We start from the raw sequence: 25,498 nt of genomic DNA on the forward strand, positions 1-25,498 counted from the left end.
CCAATTTCAGTCATAACCAAATTTAATACAGCACTTCCCATTGTCTTTTTCATTCAGCAGGCCACACACAAAGTCCTAAACAATGTGAAATACAGTTAACATCTTCTTTGTGAGAAGAGACAAAGAGTATAAACATATTTTATTTACTTACTTACTTCCTCATTCAGAAGTTTTAACATCAGGCTAATTAGGAGTCTCTTTTAGTCAAAGGTATTTTTGGGGGGTGGCCATGTCCAGGTGCTGGAGCTGATGGGCTGCAGGGATGGCCTCTGTGAGGAAAAAACAGGGGCTGTCCTGTGTCAAACAATGCCAGCTCCCACACACCCACCACAGGACACTGCTGGACCCTTCAGCCTGGTGGTGCCTTGGGGAAAACATATTTAAGAAGGAAAAAAGGATGCGTAGCAGAGGAAAATAATACTGTGGACACCAAGCTCAGAGAAGTTGGAAAGAAGATGCTCCAGGACCTGAAGCAGGTATTTCCATGTAGCCCATGGAAAAGACCACAGCACAGCAGGTAAATATGATGGAACTGCAGCATGCAGAGAAGAGCCCAAGACAGAGCAGGTTTATCTGGAAGGACTGTAACCCATACAGTGGACCCACGATAGAGCAGGGGAAAAGTGTGAGGAACAGGAAAAAGCTGTGAGGATGAGGGAGTGGCAGACAGCTCAACTTCTCACTCTCCATCCTCCTGTTCTGCTTGGTAGGGGTGGAGTGGTTAGAGGAGTCAGGAATAGAGGACTGAAATTGTACCTAGGAAAAAGAGGGATTGTGTGGAAAAGCATTGTTTTGTCTTTGTTTTTCACTTTTCAATAAATTGACGAAAGATTAAATTAATTTTCCCCAAGCCAAGCCTGTTTTGCTTGTAACAATAATTAGTAATTGATATCTTTGTCTTTATCTCAGTCATGAGCTGTTCCATTATGTTTTCTTCCCTTGTCCAGCTTAGGAAAGGGAGTGAGACAGCAGGTGGGTGGGTGTCTGAGAGCCAGATAGATACCAGCCAATATCAACCTACAGCAAGCTTTTACGTATCCTTGGTCCAGGGAACTTACCAAAGATTCTAGTTTAGGAGCAAGCATGTAGATTATTCCTGCATCAACAAATAGCTTATACTTAAGGAGTCAGAACTTTTACAGTAAGGTGCAGACCCTTTCTCTCTGTTTCTAGCTTTTTGAGGTTGTTTTTTTTTTTTTTTTTAAACAAGTTGGAAATTTGGTTTTAACTAGTTTAATTAACGATATTTTGAATTACACAATGTACCTTTTTTGCTGAGTAGCATTATGTAAGTACATAACAAATATGATTTATTGTACAACAGTGATTAAGTGAGCATAGTCTGCTATAATAAACAGGTTCATTGTATTAGCAAAGGGTAATTTTGTACATACTGATGTATCACCAATCTGCAGCATTTTCTATGTCAAGAAATGAGATAGATATGAGCTTCTCGTTTTTACCATTTTATCAAAGTGCATCCACTGGAACACTGCATACTAGTGGAAACCACTTCTACTGGAATGTGGCAGTATGAAATATTGTTCACTAACCAGTCCCATTACTCATGTTAGAAGCAGGATGACATCAAAGGAATCCAACTGCAGAGGCTCGAGTGGTGAATAAAACTAATTAGAGTCACATTTAGTATCTTTATGTGGTTTATGTCAAACTAACGGTATGTCTGTACTTTCCATAGCAAGTAATAGGCCTCTTAATTTTTCCACAATAAATCACTATAGTTGTCCATCTCAGATAATACTTGAATAATTGAAATTACAAGAATTTTGTTAGAGAAGAATTTTAATCTTCAGTCTGCCTTGCCAGAAGGAATGTTAACATATAAAACCAGTTTTGTGGTTAACGTTTCAATCTGAGGTGTGAGATAATAATAACTTCTATTTTTGGAACCAATGTAGACTACTCAGATCAAAAAAAAAAAAGGACCATGCTACTTATTATGATTCGACTAGTTTGAAAAAAATTCACTGGTAATGAGAAAGAGGGTTTTCTTCCTTTTTCTATTATATATGACTTATCCTATGGAAATAGAAAAATTATTAATTATAATGAATGAATTCACTGTGTCTATAATGGCTTTAGACCATTATAAGTCAGAGCAAAACTTGGCTCATTTAGTATAAATACCAGGAGAAAAACCCCAATATTTTTTCCTTATGCAAATTCAGGTGATCTGAATTATTGACTTTTTGATGAGAATAATTTTCCTATGTTTAAGAGTGCACAAAAACAAAATCAGAAGGGAGCAAATATGCTATTCACTTCCTTTCTGTAAAAATATATGTTATGTAAGATATATGTCAAAGGTGATCCCAATTTACCTCTGAAAATCCAGACCTGGTGAATATTATGAAGGAATTATATCTACGTCAAACTAGGCACATTAATATAAAGCATTCATTTGAAAGATATGTACCTCAAATCCATTTCAAAGATCATAGAATCTCATGAGTTGGAAGGGACCCACAAGGATCATCAAAGTCCAACTCCTCGCCCTGCATAGCACAGCCCCATAAATCACACCGTGTGCCTGAGAGTATTGTCCAAATGCTTCTTGAATTCTGTCAGGTTTAATGCTGTGATCACTTTGAAAGAGGCACATCGAATCTACCCTAAAATAGAATAGAATACATGCTCAAAATAGGTGAAATAAATAGCAATGTCATTATTTTTTTCCTTCCAGATTTGAAAAAAAGACTAAGAGGTCTGATGGGACCAGTTAAATTAGATTATATCAATCTTGTCCTATGTTTCTTCTAAAAAAATAAAACATAAACCAAAGCCATACCCACTTATTTTTTTTATTCATTATTACATAAGTAATACACATATAAAATGAGGATGTCAGGCAACGCCCACATAAATGTGGGTCAAGAAAGTAATGTTTGCCTCCAAGTGCAATTCTTATTATCAATGATAACAGAGCCTTCATAAGAGCTGTTACAATTTTACTCCAAAATATATAAATTGCAAGTCAAAATTAGTTCTCATTCATTTAAAAATGGTGGAAAAGACACCAGAGATATGGCAACAATGTCTATTATGGTTTATTATTTAAAAGAATTTCTAATTAATATTTTTATTTTGCACCAGTAAGCATTTGTTAATATTAATATTTAATACAAGGAAATATTAAATGTGTGCAACATAGTAGAATAAAATCGACTTGCTTAAAATTCTCACAAAATCAGAAAATAAGCTATGTTTATATCTGAACAATTTTGTTCTGGTTGTAATTACAGTGATGAATGTTATGGATCAAATCCTCCTCATTTAGAGACAAATTATCATTGTCAGGAGGGAATTTTCTTCTGTTTCCTTCTGTTCACTCACACAAATGCAAATATGTGCTTTTAAAGTGTTTTCTCCTTATAAAACACCACAGTTGTGCATTTCATAAAATATAAGCAAGGATCTAACACAGTCACTAGCTATGTATATGCTAAAGAACTAATATTATTTTTAGCAACTTTCAAAGAGATTCTGTACAATAATTGGCATGTCAAAATGCCATATTTCAAAATTGTTTACTTTTATGTTCCCTAATGAAAGGTACTCCTGGTGTTTTCCCAATACAGAGAGTTTAAAAAATAATCACCTTCAGAATGTCAGTTACATTTTGCAGGACAACTATATATAGGCCATATGGGTTTGATTTTTTAAAATAATCATTAAAATTAGTTGCAAGCTGTAAAGGTATCTTTTCAGCTTTATACCGGCTAGCGCTTACATTTCAATGCCTTAGAAAGCCTCGAGCAGCCTTGAGAGGTAGCACGGGCGATCTAGCACTTTAGTAGCTCTAAAATCGGTACCTGAATCAGCTGCAGAGCAAATACCATCAGCAGAAGCAAAGAGGGAGAAATATAGCTCCCTGCTCGCTCAATTCCCTGCAGTTAGAAGCCTTCAAATGAGACAGACGACCAGAGATGTTTACAGGAAGGTAGCTGAGCTGAGAGAGGGCCTTTGCCTCCCCTCGACCATCTTTTTATTCGGAGAAGGGGCAAGGGGATGACTGGGGGCGGACCCGGGGTGAGCGGCCAATCAGACACTGCTGAAGAGTCTGAGTTACATTTGGCTTTGCCCGCGCTTGGAACAAAGGAACTCGGAGCACATGTCTTTGGGAGGGGGGATGGGAAGCTCAAAACAGGCAGCAACAATTCCCTATTTTTTTTTCTTTAAAGCTGGGTTGTAACTCTTAGTAACTTAAAAGTGCATAGAACAGTAACAAAACAATAGTGCAAAATATAATTGTAATCTATCGTCCCTACAACTCGACAGTACCTAGGATGCCTTTAAACTAGTTCCCCAGTCAAAACTCAGGGGTTTAGTCAGGACATCTATGGTATGGAGTATCAGGACAAAGATTTACAAAATACAGTGCAAAAAACTGAGTGCAAAACAGTGCAACTTAACTTAAGGGATTAACATAAAGATCTGCAGTAGGGGGTTTACATGAAGGTGCAAAATCAGGATTCTTTTTACGGCGTCTCTTCCAGGAGGCAGTTTTAACCTCCTTAACTTTTGAGGAAGTGACATAAGGTTTTACCCACTTCCCTGGGATCCATCTCAGTCCTTGAGGGGTAGATACACTGGCATACCCACGTCCCCAAGTCACAAGTTTGTACGGTCCTTGGATTTTTTGAGTCTCTGGGTCCCGGATCAGGACTTCTGGATTTTCCTGCAGTTTCTGTCTCCTGGTGTTCTGGAAATGACGATAGATGGGAGGGTTTGGATCCTCAAAGGTGCCATTCAGGAAGTTTATGGTAAACAGTGCTTTGCTGAGTCTGAGGACAGGTGAGTTGAGTTTGGTGGTCCCTGATTGTTGTAGCAGCATTCGCTTGAGGGTTTGATGGGCACGTTCAACAATGCCTTGTCCAGTTGGGGAGTGAGGAATACCTGTAACATGTCGAAATCCCCACTGCTGACGAAAGTTTTTAAACTCCTGGGAGGTGTAGGCAGGTCCATTATCAGTTTTTATCTCCTCAGGTATACCGAGCACAGCAAAAGCTTGGACAAGATGTTTTTCAACGTCCTTAGCCTTTTCACCTGCATGTGCAGAGGCATACATAGCACCAGAGAAGGTATCAATAGAAACATGAACGTATTTTAATCTCCCAAATTCAGGGAAATGTGTGACGTCCATTTGCCACACTTCACCGCTATTAATACCTCTGGGATTGACCCCCATGCCCAGTGATGGAAGCTGTAGCTTCTGGCAGTTGGGACACGTTGCCACTATTGCTTTTGCCTGTGTCCGCGACAGATGGAACATGCGGATAAGAGCGGGAATATTTTGATGGTACATGGCATGGCTCAATTTTGCTTGTTCAAAAACTTGGGGGAGCTTTGGTAAGTCGGCTGATAGAACTATGTCTGCTGGCATAGCCAGAGCATCAGCTCTACGATTACCTTCTGCAATAAATCCTGGCAGGTTTGTATGTGACCTCACATGCATGACAAAATAGGGATGCTCTCTGTGGGAAACCAGATAAATTAATTTTGAGAGTAAATCATAAATTTTCTTGTTTGAGATTTCTTTTAGGAGAGCATGCTCAGCTCTAACAGTTACTCCAGCTACATATGCTGAGTCTGTGACCAAATTAAAGGGCTCTTTGAACCTCTCAAATGCTCTAACAACAGCTGCTAATTCAGCTACTTGTGGTGATCCCTGGATTACCTCGATGTCAGATTCCCACTTTTGCGTCTTTGGATTTTTCCATGTGACCACGGACTTTTTACTTTTTCCTGAGGCATCAGTAAAAACGGTAATCGCATCGAGGGGTTTTCTACTTTGAATCTCTCGAGGGATGAAAGAGAATGGCAGATTAAACATGTCATGTTTTGGGTAATGATTTGAGATTTGGCCTGAGTAACTATCTAATGCAAATTGTAAATTTATATTATTTTGGAGCAGGTGATCTAATGCGTCAGTTGTTACAGGTAAATAGATGCATGCAAAGTCACATCCTGCCAGGGTGCGGAGCCTTGCTCTACCCTTCATGATAATTTTTGCCATTAGTTCTTGTGGCTGTGTGATGGTTTTAGGAGGTTGGAGTGGAAGGAATACCCATTCAATTATGATGAGGGGTTCCTTCTGCTCTTTGTCCCACTGAAATATGAGGCCATGAAAGCGTGGTACCTTCCCTAGAATGACAAGCTTAAAGGGTAGGGAGGGCTGATACCTGTGTGCTTGTCTGGTGGAAATGAGCTCTTGTATCTTTTTGAGAGACTGCCTTGCCTCTTCTGTCAGGGATCTAGGGGATGCTGGACCGCCTTCCCCTTTTACTAGGTTTGCAATAGGAGCTACATCCTCTGTGGTGAGTCCTAACCAGGACCTTAAATACTTCAGTGTCCCACAGATCTGTTGCACTTCCTCTAATGTTTTTGGGTTATTATTAATGGTGACAGGTGTTGGGGTGATAGAGGTTTCTGTGATTTTGAGTCCGAGGTATTTCCAAGGGCTTGTTCTCCGCATTTTTTCAGGTTGTAATTCAAAGCCCTTGGCCTCAAGGGCCTCAACCACCATGTTAAGTGTCTGCTCGAGATACTGATTATTGGGAGCACACACCAGCACATCATCCATGTAATGCAGGATGATGGCTTTCTCTGCTTTGGCACGGATGGGAGATAGAATTTTAGCAATATACTCTTGGCAGAGAGTTGGGGAATTTTTCATACCTTGGGGAAGCACGAGCCAATGATAACGTTCCATGGGAGTTTCATGATTAAGAGATGGTACAGAAAATGCAAATCGGGGGGCATCTGCAGGGTGGAGTGGAATATGAAAGAAGCAATCTTTAATGTCAAGAACAGCTAAATGCCAATGTTGTGGGAGCATTGAAGGTGATGGCATACCTGGTTGAAGGGGTCCCATGTCTTCAATAACCTTATTAACTTCTCTAAGATCTTGGAGTAGCCTATATTTGTTCTTTCCCGGTTTTTGTATTACAAACACGGGTGTGTTCCATGGGCTGTTAGTTGGAACTATATTTCCTTTAGCCAATTGTTCAGCCACTAATGTTTTGAGTGCCTCTAAGTTTTCTTTTTTTAACGACCACTGGTTAACCCACACGGGTTCATCTGTTTTCCAAGTTAATTTATGTGGATGGCACTCTGCTTCAGTGGCCTGCAAGGGAAAATTTTGATGTCTACGGGTGATATCAATTTTTGTTCCCCACTGAGACATGGCATCCCTTCCCCACAGGGTGAATTTGGTGTCTAGGACATACGGACGAAGTGTCGCTATTTGTCCTTCAGGACCTTCAATTTGGATGATGTGTTTGGACTGCTTTGCAATTTGGGTACCTCCAATCCCTTGTATGATGCCCTGAGATTGCAATTCCCATTGCGTAGGCCACTTATCAAATGGAATGACAGACACATCAGCACCTGTGTCTAACATTCCCATTATACTGATTTTATGTGATTTGTAACGGAGCTTACATTCTATTACAGGTTTGTCGTTTCCCAAAACCTCAGTCCAACAGATGGCTGGGATATGACCATCTGTGGGCAGGTATTTGGGCAGTGGAAAGGCCTGTGCAATGACTTGACCTTTAGGCATAAAGTACGGTGGATATATACATTGTACCATTAGGTTAGAACACCCGTTCTGATCCATTTTCATGAGTGTAGGTGTAACCTCTATCCCAGCAGGTGTTTCCCGAGTATCCCCAATAACAAAAAGGTATGTAAATTCTGGCATGTGGTCCACATTCTGGAATGAAATGGGTATTACAGTCTGTTTGTTGTTGTTGAAATGGTGTGCTTTATCACAGGTTACCTTAAACCTGAGTCCAGAAGTCCAAGTTGCTTTGTCTGCAGCCCTATTTATGTCTGAACGCGGAGCTGTTAGGACGCGTTGAGTCGCTAGTTTCCCTGCTGTTGACCTGGGGAAACAGTCTTTGGAGAGTTTTTATCAGCAGTTATAATTGCTCTGCAATTGCGAGCTACATGTCCCTTTTTCTGACAACGATAGCATACAAAGTTACCGCGCGATTGAGTTTCTCCTGTACCTGTAACATTCTCCACAACCTCCCCAACCATCCCCACTTTTTTCAAAAAGGGAGCAGCTGTGTTCAGCTGCACCTTCTTCGTACAGACTTCGAGGATGGATTCAACAGTAGGAGGAGGATACAGCGGGAGAGTGAGAATGACTTGTTTGCAAGCATCATTCGTATTAACTTGGAGAAGTTCGAGTAGGAGTGCTTGTTGGAGGTCAGGATTAGGGACCTGGGAAGAGACAGCTTCGTACAAACGGTTATAAAAGTGAATAATATTTTCATTTGGCAATTGCTTAATGGTGGTATAATGAGAATTAGGAGTTTGAGATGGTAATAATGTTAAGGCCTTTTCAGCAGCACGTGTGATTTCAGTAAGAACTGGACGAGGGATAAGCATTGCTTGTTTTTGAGGATTTGCCATATTATTGTCACCAGATAAAAGGTCTAATGTGATATAATTGTTTTCAAAATCCAGGTAATTATCTGGAGTTTGCCACAAAATTTTCAATAAATCAGATAAAATTATTTTCCATTGCTTTTTCCACACCATAAAATCACCAGGTGTGAGAAGAGTTTGCATTAATGTAAGTAAATCATGAGGTACAAGTAAGTGAGTTGCAAAAGTAGCACTTAAAAGGCTCTTAAAATAATTACTATGCATTCCAAACTCCTTAATTGCCTTGCACAAATCCTTAATATCAGAATAAGAAAGGGGTTTCCAGTCAGGGTTAGCTCCATTGCTAGTACAAGAGAGTGTAGTAGAAGCAGTTGGAGTTACTTCCTGGTAGCCATGGGTTCTCGGATTCAGAGGGGCAGTCACAGGACTGTGGGAACCTGGGGCGGGACAATGGGAAGCAGGGGCGGGGAGTGGAGGGGCAGGGGCGGGGAGTGGAGGCGGGGACACGGCCGGAGGAGGGGAGGGGTCGGGGGCGGGGTTGTGGGAAGCAGGGGCGGCACTTGAGCCATGGGCGGGAACAGAGGGAGGGGTGAAACACGACGCTGTGGGGACGGGGTCGGAGGCGGGGTCAGGGTGTGACGCAGGAGTGGGAGGGGATGGGGACAAGAAGGGATTTGTGGGATGGGGGAGAAAGGGATTGTGGGAGGTGTAGTTTGGAGAGGAAGGACCATTGCGTCCGCCATTACTGGAGACAAACAAACTGGGAGAAAAGCGGTTGGGGGGAGGGGTTTTTTCCCGGGCTGCGAGCACATGGCAATGGCTGACCCTGGGAACAAAGAGATCAGGGGAGAAGGGGTTTTTACGCGCGCTTGAAACATGAGGGCTAGAAACTGGGGAAAAGGGAGTGGAGAAGAGGGGTTGGGAAGGTCCTGGGATGGGCTCCGGATTCCCATCCAAGGCAGGGTGCTGAGGAAACACGGGTGAGCCAGGAGGACGATAGCTCTCCTGTGCTGAGAAGCAGTCTGCTCTAGCTGTGTTTTCCAGCGTAGGGGAAGAGGGGTCCGGGACACAGGGGTTGGAAGAGGGTATGAGGGAATTAACAGGGGGGTTTTGCAGTGGCTTTTCATGTACTGCCTTTTTCTCCGGCAAAGCATAACTTAGTAACAGGAGAGGAAAGAATTTTGAAACTGTTTCATCTCCTGCACGCCTCAGAGAGGAGAGTTTTCTCCCCACCTTATCCCAAAATTCAGCAGATCTTATGTCTTCGGAGGTCAGATTAGGAAAGTACTGAAAAAGCCATTGTACAAAAGATTGAACTAGATTTTTAGGGTATTTATGCCCAGTTAAAGAAAGGTAACTTTGAACTTGGTGGTATATTTCTCTATGGTGTGCAGAAACTTCAGATCCCATTATGAATGCACACGAAACCTCAACCCCTTACTCACGAAAAAGGAGGAAAAAAAAGAGAAAGTTTACACCGGCACCAGCTTAAGACAGGAGCCCCTAAACCAGCAGGGAAATACTCACCAGAATTCTGGATTTATCACAGGAAAGCAGGTCCGGAGAAAAAAAAAACGCGAGAAGGGTCTTCTGCTTTCCAGCCGTTCCCTCGCCACGTGGCGTGGGGGAGGGTACAGGCTGAGGCTCTGGGCTCGATGTTACACAAAAAGTAACACCTCGCCACACAGAGCTGGCACAGCAGGACGTGCAGAGCTAACTCCAGCAGACACACAGCTGCCGGGACACCCTAAAGTCTCTCAGAACCGGAGTTCAGAGATAGCACGCTGGGCGCCAAATGTGGAGGTATCTTTTCAGCTTTATACCGGCTAGCGCTTACATTTCAATGCCTTAGAAAGCCTCGAGCAGCCTTGAGAGGTAGCACGGGCGATCTAGCACTTTAGTAGCTCTAAAATCGGTACCTGAATCAGCTGCAGAGCAAATACCATCAGCAGAAGCAAAGAGGGAGAAATATAGCTCCCTGCTCGCTCAATTCCCTGCAGTTAGAAGCCTTCAAATGAGACAGACGACCAGAGATGTTTACAGGAAGGTAGCTGAGCTGAGAGAGGGCCTTTGCCTCCCCTCGACCATCTTTTTATTCGGAGAAGGGGCAAGGGGATGACTGGGGGCGGACCCGGGGTGAGCGGCCAATCAGACACTGCTGAAGAGTCTGAGTTACATTTGGCTTTGCCCGCGCTTGGAACAAAGGAACTCGGAGCACATGTCTTTGGGAGGGGGGATGGGAAGCTCAAAACAGGCAGCAACAGCAAGCAACTAAATAAATATAGCATTACTATATAACTAACACTTAGTAATGTCCAATGAGAGGCGTCTATATAGTCAATCACTTTCCAGCAATTAGATAAAATCTGATTCTGGTTTAGTTCTTACAAATTTATCTTTTCTTCTAGAACATGTGAGGCCATTTTTATGAAGTTCTGCATTTCAGACTGAGACACATATATCTCTACCAGCCATGCTGGGAGTTGAAAAAGCTGATCTCGTAAAAACAAGAATTTGTATTTGCAGTAATGAAATTGATATGATGTTTTCTTGTTCGAACACAGTGAACAGCAAGCTAATTTAATAAGTCACCACTACAGATGAGACATACACAAGTCTTTCAAAAGATATTTGCTAACTTAAATGAATTTTGCTGAAAAAATACTAAAGGATGCAGTAATATTTCATAACGAGAAAAACTCTGGCATCCTGACAAACTAATCTTATTTCAGCTAATCTTATTAGCAGAGCAAGCATTTTTGGAGACCTGTGTAAGTGCAATACTTTCAGATGTGTTCTACAGCATTGTGGTACATGTGGAAGGCTTTGGAAAACATATTCTTACTCAAATTTTCAATAGTTAGGTATCAGACTCTGAGGAGAAAAAGTCTGACACAAAAGTGTTCTTACTGTCAAATAAGCCTGTGAAACTATTATGGGAAGATACCCATTTTTAAAAAGTCCTTGAGTATTTAAGGTAACAATATCATGTTTATTAGGCAAACCCTCAAAACTAGTTAGTTTTCTATTTACTTGTGTGTTTTGACATTTACCCACTGAAAGTTGCTTATAACCTCGCCATGCCCTGGAACAATTCAAGCATCCATTGTTCTAACTGTCTTTTTGATGAGGCCTCTCACTTAACAACTTAAATGCATGCTGGTCTAAGCTCTGTTCTGGGTGGAGATGTCTTCAAGTAAGTGGCACATACTGATCATTTTCAAAACCAGGTGCCATATCAAAAAGCCTACTGGAAGGCTTTTTAAGTCTGCAGAGGAAGTAGATTTAATTGCATTCCACTGCCTGTGCAACCCTAGACATGACACCCAAGTGAAGAGCCCTGATATTTATCTTTGCTGATGAGCACTGCTCTGTGTGTGCTTCTCCTCAGACATTGCTCCTTAAAAGGATACATTTTCTGGAAAAATCCCCGTGTCCCACAAAGCCCATAGGAACTTGCATGTGGCATCCATTTTCCTTGAGTTTAATGCAATTATCAGATTTGGATCTTTATTTCAGTTTCACTGTTGTGCTAAAAATATCAAACTGGGATTACAAACCCAGAAGGTGTTCTCACAGATGGGTAAACTGTAGGCATGAAGATAACTCAAAATTCTGGAGAATTAATGGAGGGAAAAAAAACAACTGTAAATGCTGGCCACGTCCTTTAAGTTTTTATTTTGATTATTTCTTAGCATGCCATTTTTTCATTTGATACCAGATATATGTGACTCATAACTGGGAGAAGAGAAGGAGAGAAATAAAAGAATAGGAAGTAAATAGGTTGGTTTGCCACTTGAAGATGAAGTGCACTACATCAATGCAAAGGTTAATAAACCTTAACACAATTTGTCTATCAAATGTGAGTCTCTAAAATATTAGGCGCCTAATGGTGTCACTGACAGTGGGTTGCAAAATTGCATTCTGTTATAGAAAAAGTGTTTTTCAATCTTTTCACTTGATACCAAAAACTTTGTTTGTTGGCACCTGTAATAAAATACCACCTGCAAATGATTCACAGTGTGACTCACCACAGTTTGTGCTAGACGAACAGTAGCACATCAGAATAACTCTGTAATCAGTTACTTGAATCTCTACGAAATACTAAATTGACTTTATGGTGCTCTTTTATAAATTGTTATTACATTTTACTGATCCTTGTTTTCATTCTTAACTGCTGTGTTCTATGTACACTTTTTAACTACTAAAGATAATAATGTAGGCATCCATTTCCTTGAAATTCACTTTCCCATTAAATATGACTGATAAAAAGCAAATACCCAGTTTAGACTGGGATTAAAAGTATTCTCATCTTTTTTTCATTTTGACTTTGGCTGGGTTTTATACACACCCATTGCCTTAAAGAAGCACCTCTTGAAACATCTGGAATTGATCTTGGCAAAACAGAGGAAAGGTAAGTAGAAGTATTACAATCTCTTTTAGCAAATAGGAAACCCAGGAAGGTTAACTACTTTGTATGGGCTGTCACACCTCTGATTCATGAGATTCAGTTCCTTCATCACAAAACAAAGCCTCTTTGAAATTCTGGGATTTCTAGCATTTGCTTCTTCTTCACAATGCTAACTCTGATAAACAAATTCCTCGCTCGGAAGGGAAGTTGAAAAGTTGAGTGTTTTTTTCATTCTTTCTCATGGGAAAGGTGTTGGGGTTTTGGGGCTTTTTTACTTTCTTGTTAGGTGAGTCATAACATCCTGAACACACTCTAGAGTAACACAAAACAGATGTTAAAGCCAGTGTCATGTGTGTAATCTTCAACATCTAAGGTATTATGCATTTTTAGGGTAGTGTTAGAGAAGACGACAGAATGGCTCCCACAGAATTTTTCACAGGATGAGACTGAAGCTGTGCAAAGTCAATTCATTTTCCTTTTCTCATCTTGTCAATATTGACATAAAACTTTTTCATAAGGAACGTGAGGCAGACAAGACCTGCTAATTGCGAGGGGGAAGGAAGAGGAGGTCTTTCATTATCGGCACAACCTGTGCTGCTTCATAAAAGTGAGTGATCAAATCTTTTAGAGATAAACCCTTGAATGCTTGCTGCTCTACTGCAGCAACACATTGTGAAGGCTTCAGGCATTGGTTTGGGGGAGACTGAATCCCAGCATGTGGAGGGACTGCCAATAGCCATGTAGGAGAAAAACAAAGCTGAACTCCTGCATCTCTGTTTCCTGCTGCCTCTCTCTGGCCTTAGGCTGCAAAGCTATTTCACATGCTGATTTTTAACAACACATAAACAATGAAAAACAGCCTTAAAAATCAGTCTTGCCATATGAAAACTTTCTCTTTAAAGAAGCCAGAGGTATGGGATAAAATGGGACAAGGAAGTTAAGGTAGACAAAAGTGTAAAGTCAGGGTGATTAACCACCTTTTCTCAGCAGAAATTTCGAGGTTTAGAATTCAATGGTGAGAACTCCAGTATGCATGCAAATCATATTTCTAATGCTCAAAAAACATTTTCCTGAGAAACACAGTATTTCTTTACTATTTCTGTAAGGCATAAACTGCATGATACCCTCCAAGATATCACTGGGTTTCTAGAGGTGATGAAATATGGTTTCAAAATTTAATTCAACCAGTTCTGAGTCCCTAAGCATAATTGATGAAAGAAGGAAAAAAGTAAGGCATTTCAACTAGATGGAAGAAAGCGATAAGTTTGAATAAATGTATGGCCCTTACATATCCATCTGTATTTCAATAGGAGTTGTAACACTGGAAGTTGAATTATTAAAAAAATATCCAAAATCCCACATAAAGAAACATAAGAACAATGTTTGGGCATGCTTAACTAGCTAATTGTATTAAATACAGGAAAAGTTTAGAACCACAAATGTGTAATTCGAGCTGAATATCTCTATTCATAACAAAGCACTGGAGTAGATTATTTAGTAGTTTGAGTAGTCTCCATCACTGGAGGATTTTAAGATAAAAATAACAAACCTCTGACTGTAATGATACAGGCACAGTTGATCCAGCCCTCAGAAATTTTTAAGGTTCACTTCCCTCTGATTCACTAAGACACATTGTTTATTAAATACACACTTTTCAGAAAAACGTAAACATATTTAGTGCTGTACCATAATAAGGAGTATAGCAGTAAAGCTGCATGACGTGTTTCGGGGCACAGTTGCCTTCCGACCTGAGCAGAGAAAAGAACAGCAAAATGGAGTTCTATTTCTCTTACCTATGTCTTCAGTTTTTTATGATCCATCAGCCTGGTCATGACATTGTATGAGCAGAAACAATTTACATCAAGTGGTCACTGCTCAGTTTTGTGACCCTAATAACGAAATACCTCAGTATGAAAAGAGATATGCTACTGTATAACCCAAAGAGGACTTCTGCCCATGAAAAAATTTCATAGAAATTAAAAACAGTGAAATGCCACTACTTCAAATATTGTAAGACACTTGGAAAGTGTGTCTTCTAAACCATCATTGAAACTAGTCACTCTTTCTCTGTTACTGGATAAGATCTCATAGTTGGCAAAAACTTGTAAATGCAAAATCTGTTTCTTTCTGTTACCGTGAGAGAAAAGCTAAAAGCTTTGGGTTCTGTTTGTTGGGGTTTTTTTCTCTTGTTTTTTTGGGTTTTTTTCCCCACAAAACCAGCAAAGTGTTGCTATGTTGTCTTTTAAGTTTAGATATGAAGATTTTATTTCCAAGTCAAATAAACCTCAATCTAATTACATTTCAGGGTAAGCAGAAGAGGGAAGGGACATTAGAAAAAAGACAAAGTCTTGAATCTCAAAATATCTGTATTAAACTGGCTTCACTCATCCCTAAACACTGGTACCTACTTATCAAGTCTCTTTCTAACTAAATACATCAAAGAAACTGGAGCACTGCCAAATCTAGATACACTAAAGCAGATATACTTGACTATACTGAGACAAGAGACAGAGGATTTTGTGGGATTTTTGAAAGAGATTATATCCATTAATGCCACAGAAGAATATAATGATTTACATTATTCGAGAGCTGTGCCAAATGAATTAGTAATCATCAGATATCTTTTCTAAAGTGCCACAAGAAACTCTTTAGCAGTCACCTTCTAGAAAAGCACAAGTTCAAAAATTTGTCACATCCAAAAAATGTCATAGTACATAATCAAAAAGCACAAGTTATCTGCAATGTAGTTAACCCTGTGCTAACTTATCACACTACAACCTTGAGTTCCACTTTACTTGATACCTATGATGTCCTGGACACCAAAACCTCCAAGTGATGCAACAGCCTGTGTAATGTTGTTTGTTCAACAGAGACAAGAAAAGAAGTGAATCATCCTGAGCATTTGCTGCCATTTTAGGAAATAAAAATAGATTCTCACCTGACAGAAAACTTGTTAATTTTCCTGTGGTTTGATGTCCTTTTACAATAGGCTGTTACAAGTTTTGTATTGAATCACTTCTTATCTTTCATGTTGTCACAGGATTATAAGGAAAGAAAGATTCATTAAGGAAATGGAAAGAACGAGAGCAAAGCAATATAAGTGAGTGCTTTCCTGGGAAAGAGGCTGGCCCTGGGAGTGCCAATGGGCCTCACTGTCCCTGCCCAAACCCTCCAGTACTCCCCCAGAAGCCTAAAGCCTACTACCCCATTTCAGCTCCCCAGCTCCTGGCTGGGACGGTGGGACTGGTCCTGGCTGTCACTCCCTGTTTCACTAAACCTCATGGGAAACCCCCTGCACTCCAGGTCCTCAGAGAATGCCTGTCCCCTGGTAAAGACGACAGAGATCAGAGTCCATTTCCTAAAACAGATTGAGGTATCTTTTCCAGTTTCACTTCATTTCAATTTACATTCAGGAAAAAACCATGAGAGACAAAGACTGCATGCTTGACTATGAGCCCCAGCCTCTACCTCACACAAATGCGTTCTGTTTTCCCCCTTCCTCATTTTTCTTACCTTCAGTTCTCTGTTGCACAGTGGTTCAGCAACACATCTAAGAATTAAAGATGAGCCTTTTCCTAAAATTTACTGCAGAGGAATCTGTATGTCCTGGTTTTCAAACCATTTATTGAAGATAGTCTGTAGAAGAGATGTTTGCTGCTCTGGACCCTTGCTTTCCCCAGGCAATGCATAGTGCACAGAGCACAGGTATGTGCAGAAACAGCTCAGTCTTTCCTCTAAAACCACATTTGCTAACATGACAGTAATATGTCATGTCAAAACAGCACCCAATTCAACATATTTGGCCTAGCCCAAAAGTCATTGTTTCGCAGCAGAGGAGCAAATCACTGGGACCCAGATGTGCAGTTGGGGTCAGTTGTTTTAAGGATAATGCTACAAAATCAAGCAGGATATAATTTTTACCACCCCTCTCTGCTTGTTTTAGATATTATGTCTTCAGTGTCATTATTCTAAAAGACAATTCTTCTTCTGGAGTTACTATGGATCCCAATTTTAAGTGAAGAAACATATCTGAAAGCAGCAATTGAAAGGTACCATCTGCACCTTTCTCATATTTGCATTTATACACAAATACTTAGATGATAGGGTTATTGACTCAGTTTGCAGATAAATATTTGGACTTATATAGGTTCCTTCTCTGAACAAAATATTTATACCTAAAATGCTTTAGCGCTGCATTTGTTACTGGTGCAAAGCCCTGAACCTAAATGCCACTACTACTATATTGCACAAATTCAAAAATAGAAAATCTGACTTAAACACATTGTTAGATATTTCAATTTGATCTTAAATTCAGATTCAACTATTTCTTGGTTAAAAAATAATGGATTTTTAATAGAATTTTAATTTAATTCAATGTGATATTATTAAACCTATATAAATTAGAAAATATGACAGTTGAAGACATATGTATAAAATGCCTTGCTGATAATCCTACATCATTATGGTCAAAGTCTTTTTAAGATGGGCCTCATTTCAGTCTTTGTGTTTCGAACATCCTAATGAAAACAAGCTGCCAAGTAAGAGGTGTTTTATTTGGATGTATTACCTGTATTAGAAACAATTGTCTAAAAGCCCTCACTGAAGCCCACACACCACCCTCACAGAATAGACCAGTACTGCAAGTTTTACAGTTCCAAAACAGAATTTGATGAGGCTATTCCCACTAACTCAGACTGAAGTATCAGGGAAAGTAACACCAAAGCACTAAGGTTTGGATTTAAGGAAAAACAATTTATTTTCAGATAAGATACCTGCTACTTCTACTTTAGATATTGGTTAACCTGTCTAAAATGAAAGCAGCAGAATGAAATTGAGTATTTTCTAACCTTCTCTAAGTAGAATCAGCTATTTCAGAGTATCTTTAACCAGAATCACCTTTCCTTGTCTGATCAGGTGTTATGAATGAATGATGTATGTTTAAATCAGCTCTTGCCTTTTGCCCAGGCCTCAGGTAGCAGGCAGTATCTTTACTTACCCTAAGACCCACTCTTATCTGCAAGTTCTTTAATAATGGCTGATTCGGTCTATTATAAATTGAATCCTTTATTAAGACACAAAACTAACAGACATAAGACTTAGACTATTATTACACAGGGATAAGACAAAAGGCATACTGGTATTATACATGCAGGGTTAAAGGTACCATTAAATTTACAGCTATCTAAGAAATAGTATCATTTAGGATTCAATGGTTTCTCACCATCCAATCTTGATGGAGTACACATCGAAAAATCCTCTCTCTCAATTCCCAGGAAAGTAACCTGGAGTTGTGTCCAAGCTCCAGGGAGAAATTTTCTCACACATTCCTGAGGAGTGTGTAAGAGACTTTTGCCTTTGCGTTAATTTGTGTGGACTTTTATAGACATAAGCACCATGTCTTTCGGTCACTGATGTTTATTTTCTTTTATTTCTTTCCACATCTGCTCTCATACCAAGATGTGTACTGGGGCTGGAGTTTTAGACTCCCACATGCCTGGGGGGTGACTCCTTGCTGGGCTCTCTGACCCCTCACTGTGCTATTAATGTGGCCTGAGTTATCTCTTCCAAATGCCCCAGCCATGAGAGAGAGGGGATGTCCTGCCACATCAGGTTAACCTGCCAAACAGGAGGGGTGAAAGTCGTCAAGGAACATCATAGACTCTAGATAAGGAATGAAGGTTTTGACAAAACTGTGAACGCCTTCTGTGGAAAAAATTAGACCACTGAACTTGGAGGGCAAAGAAACCATGCAAATGGTTCAAACAAGAATTTAAGACACAGATCAACAGGGATGTTTCTGAATGGAAATCACCTGCTGGATGATAAATTATTTTTGAACACCTAACACAAATAAATGGAGTAGATAGGGAACATTTTAAATCGTCTTTGTCAGGAAACCCTGGTTTCTATCTTCCATTGCCCCTTCTACTCAAAGTTTGTCACTGGAAAACTATAACATGGAATGAACTGCAGTCCAGTGCTAAGAACATAAATGTAAGAGCAGAGACAGAAACAATTCATCTGAGCAGAGGTCCATGTAACCTGTATCCCACATCTGAAATGGGCCTGTACGCAATGTATGCTGAGAGAGCTCAGGAATAGCAAAAGCAGATACTGCTACTTTCTCTCCCTATTTCTGTGGTTCACAGCAGTCTGCCATTTGGGGATTCTTTATTTTTTTTTTTTTTCAGCTAAAAGCTGCATCTGCATCCTGTTTTATAGCCCTTGATTGATTTTCTTCCATAAATTTGCCTAAGAGTTTTTCAAACCCATTTACAGAGAGAGCCTCCACAGGAGTGCTGGTGATGAGTTCCAGACTTTTCCTGCATGCTGTGTGTAAAAGCTCTTCCTTTCCTTTGATTTATACCTGCAGCCTGACCATTTCATCTGATGCTCCAGTGGACTGTTGTGAGAAAAGGGGAATAATTGTACCCTGTTGCATTTCTGCATGCTCCTCTATTAAATTCTCCCTCAGCCATTTTAAAAACTCTTCATCTCTTGAAACTATATTCATATTGTACTGGATCTTGCTGGGATGAGTTAATTTTCTTCATAGCAACCCATATGTTTCTGTGTTTCAGATCTGTGACCAAAGAATTGACAGTTGCACTACATGATTGTTCTGGGTTCCTTCCCACTGCAATATTCTATTCCATTCTATTCCATTCTTAAAAAAATGTTGATAACACAATAATGTTTTAGCCACTGCTGAACGTTGTTTGCATGATGCCAAGACCCCGTTTCTCACTCTGCTCTCACATGTAGATTAGGGATCGGCAAGAGACTGGGAGAGGATGCTGGCAGAGCAGACGACTCAATATCTCTCTTCTTCTGAGAAAAGAGGTATTCCACATCATAAAACATCATGCTCAGCAACAAAACCAGACAAATATTTTCCCAAGTAACTAGTGCTTAGAGACTGGCTGGGCACTGGTTGACTGGTGGTAAGTTAAGTTTGTACTAATTGTTTTCTCTTTTCTTTTTTTTCCCCTCTACACTTTGTATTTAGCTCAATTCTTGAGTTTTCTCACTGTTCCCCTTGAATTCCCCACCCCATTCCATGGGGGTGGAGCAAACAAAGATTCATTGGGGCCTTACCTGCCAGCTGAGGTTAACTCCACAAGCATATGCAAAGTGCTTCATACTTTCATTCATCCAGAGAACCCCATGTATTTTCTCATTTGCCATCTTCCATTCCTTTATGTTGAGGATGATTTAAGTGAATAGTACATCTCATATTGCAGAAAACCATTTAATCAATGCAATGGGTTTTCTAAGATCAGAAACATTACCAAACGTTAACCTGACAAATTGCAACCTTGAGAAGAAATGCTATGTGTATGACAAAGACGAAGCCAAGCAAAAAAAAATCCACCTGATTTTTATGATAACACACCTGCCACCATGTGGGAAAGTAGCAGCAGTATTGCATGGTATGTAGTGTGAGGAGTAGAAGGTGGAGGACAAAAGTTTAAAAAACTTCCTAGAAACTAAAGCACAGTCTGTAGAAGAATGGGAATTCTCACAAGAGAACATTCTGAGAATTATCTCATGGAGAGGTCATTCAAGCTGTCAGTGCACTGCCTACTTTTCCTGCCTGCTCTTCCTGCCTGCTCCAGTCTCCCATGTTCCTCTCCTCCTGCTCTCAGCACCTGATTTCTCAAGGCCCTTTTGTCCAGACAAAAAGTTACCCAAGACAGGATACAAGAAAATGAGAGACTCTGTGTGTTTCTTTGTATGTGCACATGTGTGTTTCTGCATGTGTGAGAGTGTACATGTGCTGAAGGCTTACAGAAGAATAGGGAATTTACTCACTCGAGGTAGCCTACAAAGTAAACTACAACCTAGGCCACAGAGGAAGGCAGTAAAAAATCTGTCCAATGTGAAGACCTAAATCCTTCTCGACAAACCCAAGTCTCAGTTTAACTAAGCATACAAGCAAGACACCCGGTACCAGGCAGCCATGGCAATGTCCCAAAACCTGTTGAAACAGTAATGTCCCTGCAAATCATCTGTCCAGCTACGGCCATCTGCAAGGCAGCTGGAATGGCTTGCAAAACACCAGGAGGCTCAGATTCAAAGTTTCTTATCCTTTGGAGGGAAAGAAAAAGGAATTATACCAGCATCCTACAGATGTGCTGAACCATGGAGAAGAATAGAATTTATTTGGAATGATCTTTTGGGAGTTAAAGAGAGGAAACCTACCTCTTTTTTTTCGTAATAAAAAAAGAATAATAAGTACCCTGGCTCAGTCAGACAGTCTCACAGTGCTCCACCAAGTGTGTGAGTCAGGATTTTAATTTACTGAATCTATATGAGTCTTTCCCAACATCCTGTGCTTTTCTGTGTGCTCAATAGTCTTATCTTCTAGATATGTTTACTTTCCAGGGTGGAAATCAGACTTTCTGGTCTGTGGTTACCAGGTTTTCCTCTGTGGTTCTCAGACTTTTTTTTGTAATGGGAGTTACTCTTCTAGAACAGTAAAAATTGCACTGCACTGTTTACAACTACAGTTTACAAGGCTTTGCCATATGCTTCGCAGTTTCACATCTGAGTTACTCCGAAGACTTCTTCCAAATGTCACCCAGTTCTGGAGACTTATCTAACTTTTGTTTGGTCTAATTCCTCCCGCATATTCACAACAAATTTCTCTAACTCCTCCAATCCCTCTGCTGCAAAGAATAATGGAGAGGTGAAAATTATCAAAGACTTACACAATAGACTAATAAAAAAAATCTGCTGTGTCTTCTTCATCCCTGAGTACCCTCCTACACCCTGGTCATCAAATTTTCTGTTTGTCTTCCTGTATCTGGTGAAGAAGCAAACAACTTCTTACAACTTGAACATTGCAAACCACTCCTCAAATTTTGTTCTAGTCATCAGACTCTGTCTTCAAGTTATCATGTTTTATGGGCTTTCTTTTTCTTCTCATTTATACAATCTTTCCATTTTCTATAAGGGAGATCTTTTCTTAGGACAGCCTCCTTAAGTTTTCTGTCATGTCAGGCAGGCCCAGAAAAAACTGGACTTTTTGTTTTACTTTGTACCTTTGATATTACTAATAGCATACATTTCTACAGTACTTTTCCTCAGCAGATATCAGAGTGCTCTAGGAAGGAGATATCAGCACTAGCTCTGCTTTTGAGAAAAGGAAACATGAGTGGTGAAATAGATGCCCCTAAGCCTTTCAACAGACCACTAGCAAACCAGGGATAAAATCCTCCTCAGTACCAATAGTCCTTGCATTGCATACACCAATAGGATGGAATTCACATGCATGTTTGCACACTTCAATGGGCATCCATCCAGTCATTTCAGCTTTACCATGCAAGAAGACCTCTACAATAATACATGATTTACTGGACACTAACAGTAATGAAGAAAAACAGAAAAAGATATCTAGGATAGATTAACAAAAACAGACTTGACTTTGAAATTTAAGAAATATCTGTATATTATAAAACCAACCTAAAAATGAAGCAGTTTCTTCAAACCTCTTTTGCTACTAAGAAACAATGAACTGCAATGGCTAAGCTTGAGTCCAGTAAAAGTTGCATTTACATTTCTGTACTGTGACAGAATAGTTTTCATACTGGAAGGGTTTTACACTGGGACATGTTGAACTCAGCTTTGCAGTGTTCCTTGGTCCATAAATAAAACATTTCAATTATTATACAAAGTGCAACCTTTAATTAAAATTAACCATAAGAGGCACTAAGAAGGGGAAAGGATATGACAGGGATTTGTGCTAAATGACAAGCATTGAGAGCAGACTGACAAGGTACTCTGAAATGTGTTGGAATTCAATTTTAAAACAGTTCATTGTGCCTCATTCTCTATTGCATGAAGGCTCCTTCACGCTGCTTGGCTGAAGAAACAGTCATAAGGTAAATAAGAATAAAAGTTATTGGCACTAGATAATTCTTGTCACTATCACTTAGTCAAAATGGTGCAGGGAATCACTTCAGTGTGAGATCTATTATAGCATGACTCCCACTTAAATTTAAACAGGCAGCAGAGAAAAAGGAGGAGTCAAACTAAGAATGAAGAAGAAACTGATGCAGCAGGGGAGAAATTCACATTTAATATTAAATTAAAAAAAAAAACAAAAACAAACAAAAAGCAAACAAAAAACCCCCCACAAATAAAAGCTGGAAACCAAAAGAAACTGAAATGCTACAGTAGTTCAAGGACATGTAGAAAAGATATTTTCATCTTGATTTCAGTGTGTTACTTGATATCCCCGTTTAAAATTTTGTGCAATAAACAGGTTTTGTCTTTATTTCCTGAAATTATATTCTGTAGAGTCACAAGGTTACACATTCAAGCTGAATATCAGAATAAAAAGGAAATTTCTACTAAATTCTTGTTTAATAAAGAGTGCAGTTAGTGGTTTTTCTTTTTTTTTTTTTTTTTTGGTCCAACCCCAACTAAAGAATTGCAATCATTACAACAGGCCAGGCCTTCTTATTATGCCAGCAACTAATGCAGAAGTTATATTTCTAAAAGAATTTAGCTTGCATGCTTCTGAGACCATCGAGACCATCATTTCTGTATTACAGCTTTATTCTCACTGCTAAAAAATGTGGATGTTCTTAGAATACTAACTGGCAAGTAATAAATATTTTGAGCCAAAATTCTTTTGAAGACAAGAGACTCAGATTTGCCATGATTTACCATTATTTACCATCACATCCATAAAAGACTGACTCTGTGAAGTCCCTCAGGTAATCTTAGAGCACCTATAACCAGAGCACCCTCTCCACTTCTACTTACATGCAGCTTTTCCTGCTTGAATTATTCCTAAATAATTATGAAATAGCGCATACAGTATTCCCACCATGTCACAGACATTCCTATGTCCTTTGTGTGTCTTTTATGACACATTTTTAAACTACAGTATAGGAGAGGAAAGCTGTGTTTTGATAGCCATTAACACCATAATCTCTGTAAAATGTACAAAGATGAAAACTAAATGTTATTCTTGCTGCATCAGTCATGTTGTCATAAACCAGAGCTGTGATAACAAGTTTTACTGTTAGCTTAGCAGTTTTACACTGCTAAGAGTATGCATACTCATCATTTTTACTTCTTCCTAAAACCATTTTTCTTTCCATGAGGCCATTTACAATTGTCCTTCTAAATTCCATTGCTTCTGTGAACTCCTGTTCCTGAGAAACATAAACACGTAGCTCATTGCAACAAGAAGTGATGAATTGCAGCATGATTTTTAAAGTTTTGTATTTAAAAAAAATGCTTGGCATAAATCCTGTCTTGGAGTTTAAATCCAATGCAGACTATGTGTTATTGACTTTGAGACTTCATAGCAATGAAAATGCTTGACTGATACATCACAAGAATTATTCCTTTCTGTTGGCGTTCACGGCAGCTGTGCTGAGAGGAAACACCATGGCTGATGGGGCCCATGAGAGAAAGCTGTTACACTGTTCTGTATTCATTACTGAGCCTAATTACTCCCAGATTACAATGCAAAATGCATCTGCTTTGAATGACATTCTAGTAATAGACATGCAGAGTGAACCAAATAGCTCTTCCTGATGTCATATAAGTGATTTCTTCTTTAAGAGGGTGAATGGCACCGATATGCAGATATATTTTATTCACAACAATTTAACAATTTAATCCTAATTATTCACAGCAGTTGGATGGGCTTTTTTCGTGTACCCAATAAAACCTCCACATTGCAAGTGACATCTATCATACTGTATCCAGGAGCACATCCATGTTGTCTGGTCCAGGCACTCTCACAACAGCAATGTGCTTGCAACCCAGTCTGAAGGACCGGTGGTGGTCCAGACTTTCATTCCGTCTCTGCAGCTCCTGGTTTCCATACCAATAAAATTCAAGCATGTAGGCTAGATGGGAGCAGTAGAGCCCTTCAATAAATTGCCAGATCAGGGCAATGGAGATTGCATTTCTTGCACCTGCCTGTATAAGTTTTGCAAGAAGTGCAGTGGATTCATTTGGAGGATACAATAACTTAAAAGAGAAATTTAACTAATTGCTGCTTACGAAGTTTGCTTCTGTTCTTGGGCTTGGGTACTTGGTTGGGGGTTTGGAGGTTTTTCCTTTTTTTTTCTTTTTATTGTTTCAGTTTGCCTAAAATAACAACAAATTTCAAATTTCAATTTTAGATTAGAGGGATTTAGAATGTCTTCTAGAACACTCAAGGGACAGTTATTCTACTACATCAGCTAAGAGAGAAAATAGAGGTAATGTTTTTAGAAGGCATTTCTTTGTCCTTTTTTTGTTCTTTTTTTTTTCTTAATATAAAAATATTATGTCCCAAAGAAAGAACAAGAGCAAGCAGCATCAGTGTCCATATAAGAAATTGGTATGGGTCCTGTAACTTGATAAAAGCAGTCTACTAGAAATATTTTCTGTGGATTAGAAAGTTGTATGTTACAATTTAACTTGCATTGAATTTGTACTAATGAATTATAAACCACTAAAAATAATAGTGTAAACAACTTTAATGAAAATCCTGATTTCAGAAGTTTAGTGACATATGATGCAGTATCACTGTAATAAGTCCTCTACATTTGCATAGCTCTTCAATTTTTTTTTTTTTTAATTAAACATGCTCTAAAAAAACTTAGCCATTCTTACTACTAATATATTGTGTTCTCATTTTTTTTTCAGAAA

At 39.4% G+C, this 25,498-nt stretch overlaps 1 long non-coding RNA gene across 1 annotated transcript in view; it reads left to right on the forward strand.

Moving 5' to 3' along the window:
* Positions 1 to 304: 304 nt before the first annotated feature.
* The window catches only part of LOC125323463, a 33,447-nt gene continuing 8,253 nt past the window's right edge, over positions 305 to 25,498 (forward strand). Inside the window, exon 1 of the long non-coding RNA XR_007202525.1 lies at positions 305 to 517. This is a non-coding gene — a long non-coding RNA (uncharacterized LOC125323463). The remainder of the gene's footprint in view (positions 518 to 25,498) is intronic.

The sequence above is a fragment of the Corvus hawaiiensis genome, chromosome 3, assembly GCF_020740725.1.
Source record: "Corvus hawaiiensis isolate bCorHaw1 chromosome 3, bCorHaw1.pri.cur, whole genome shotgun sequence".
Lineage (NCBI taxonomy): Eukaryota > Metazoa > Chordata > Aves > Passeriformes > Corvidae > Corvus > Corvus hawaiiensis.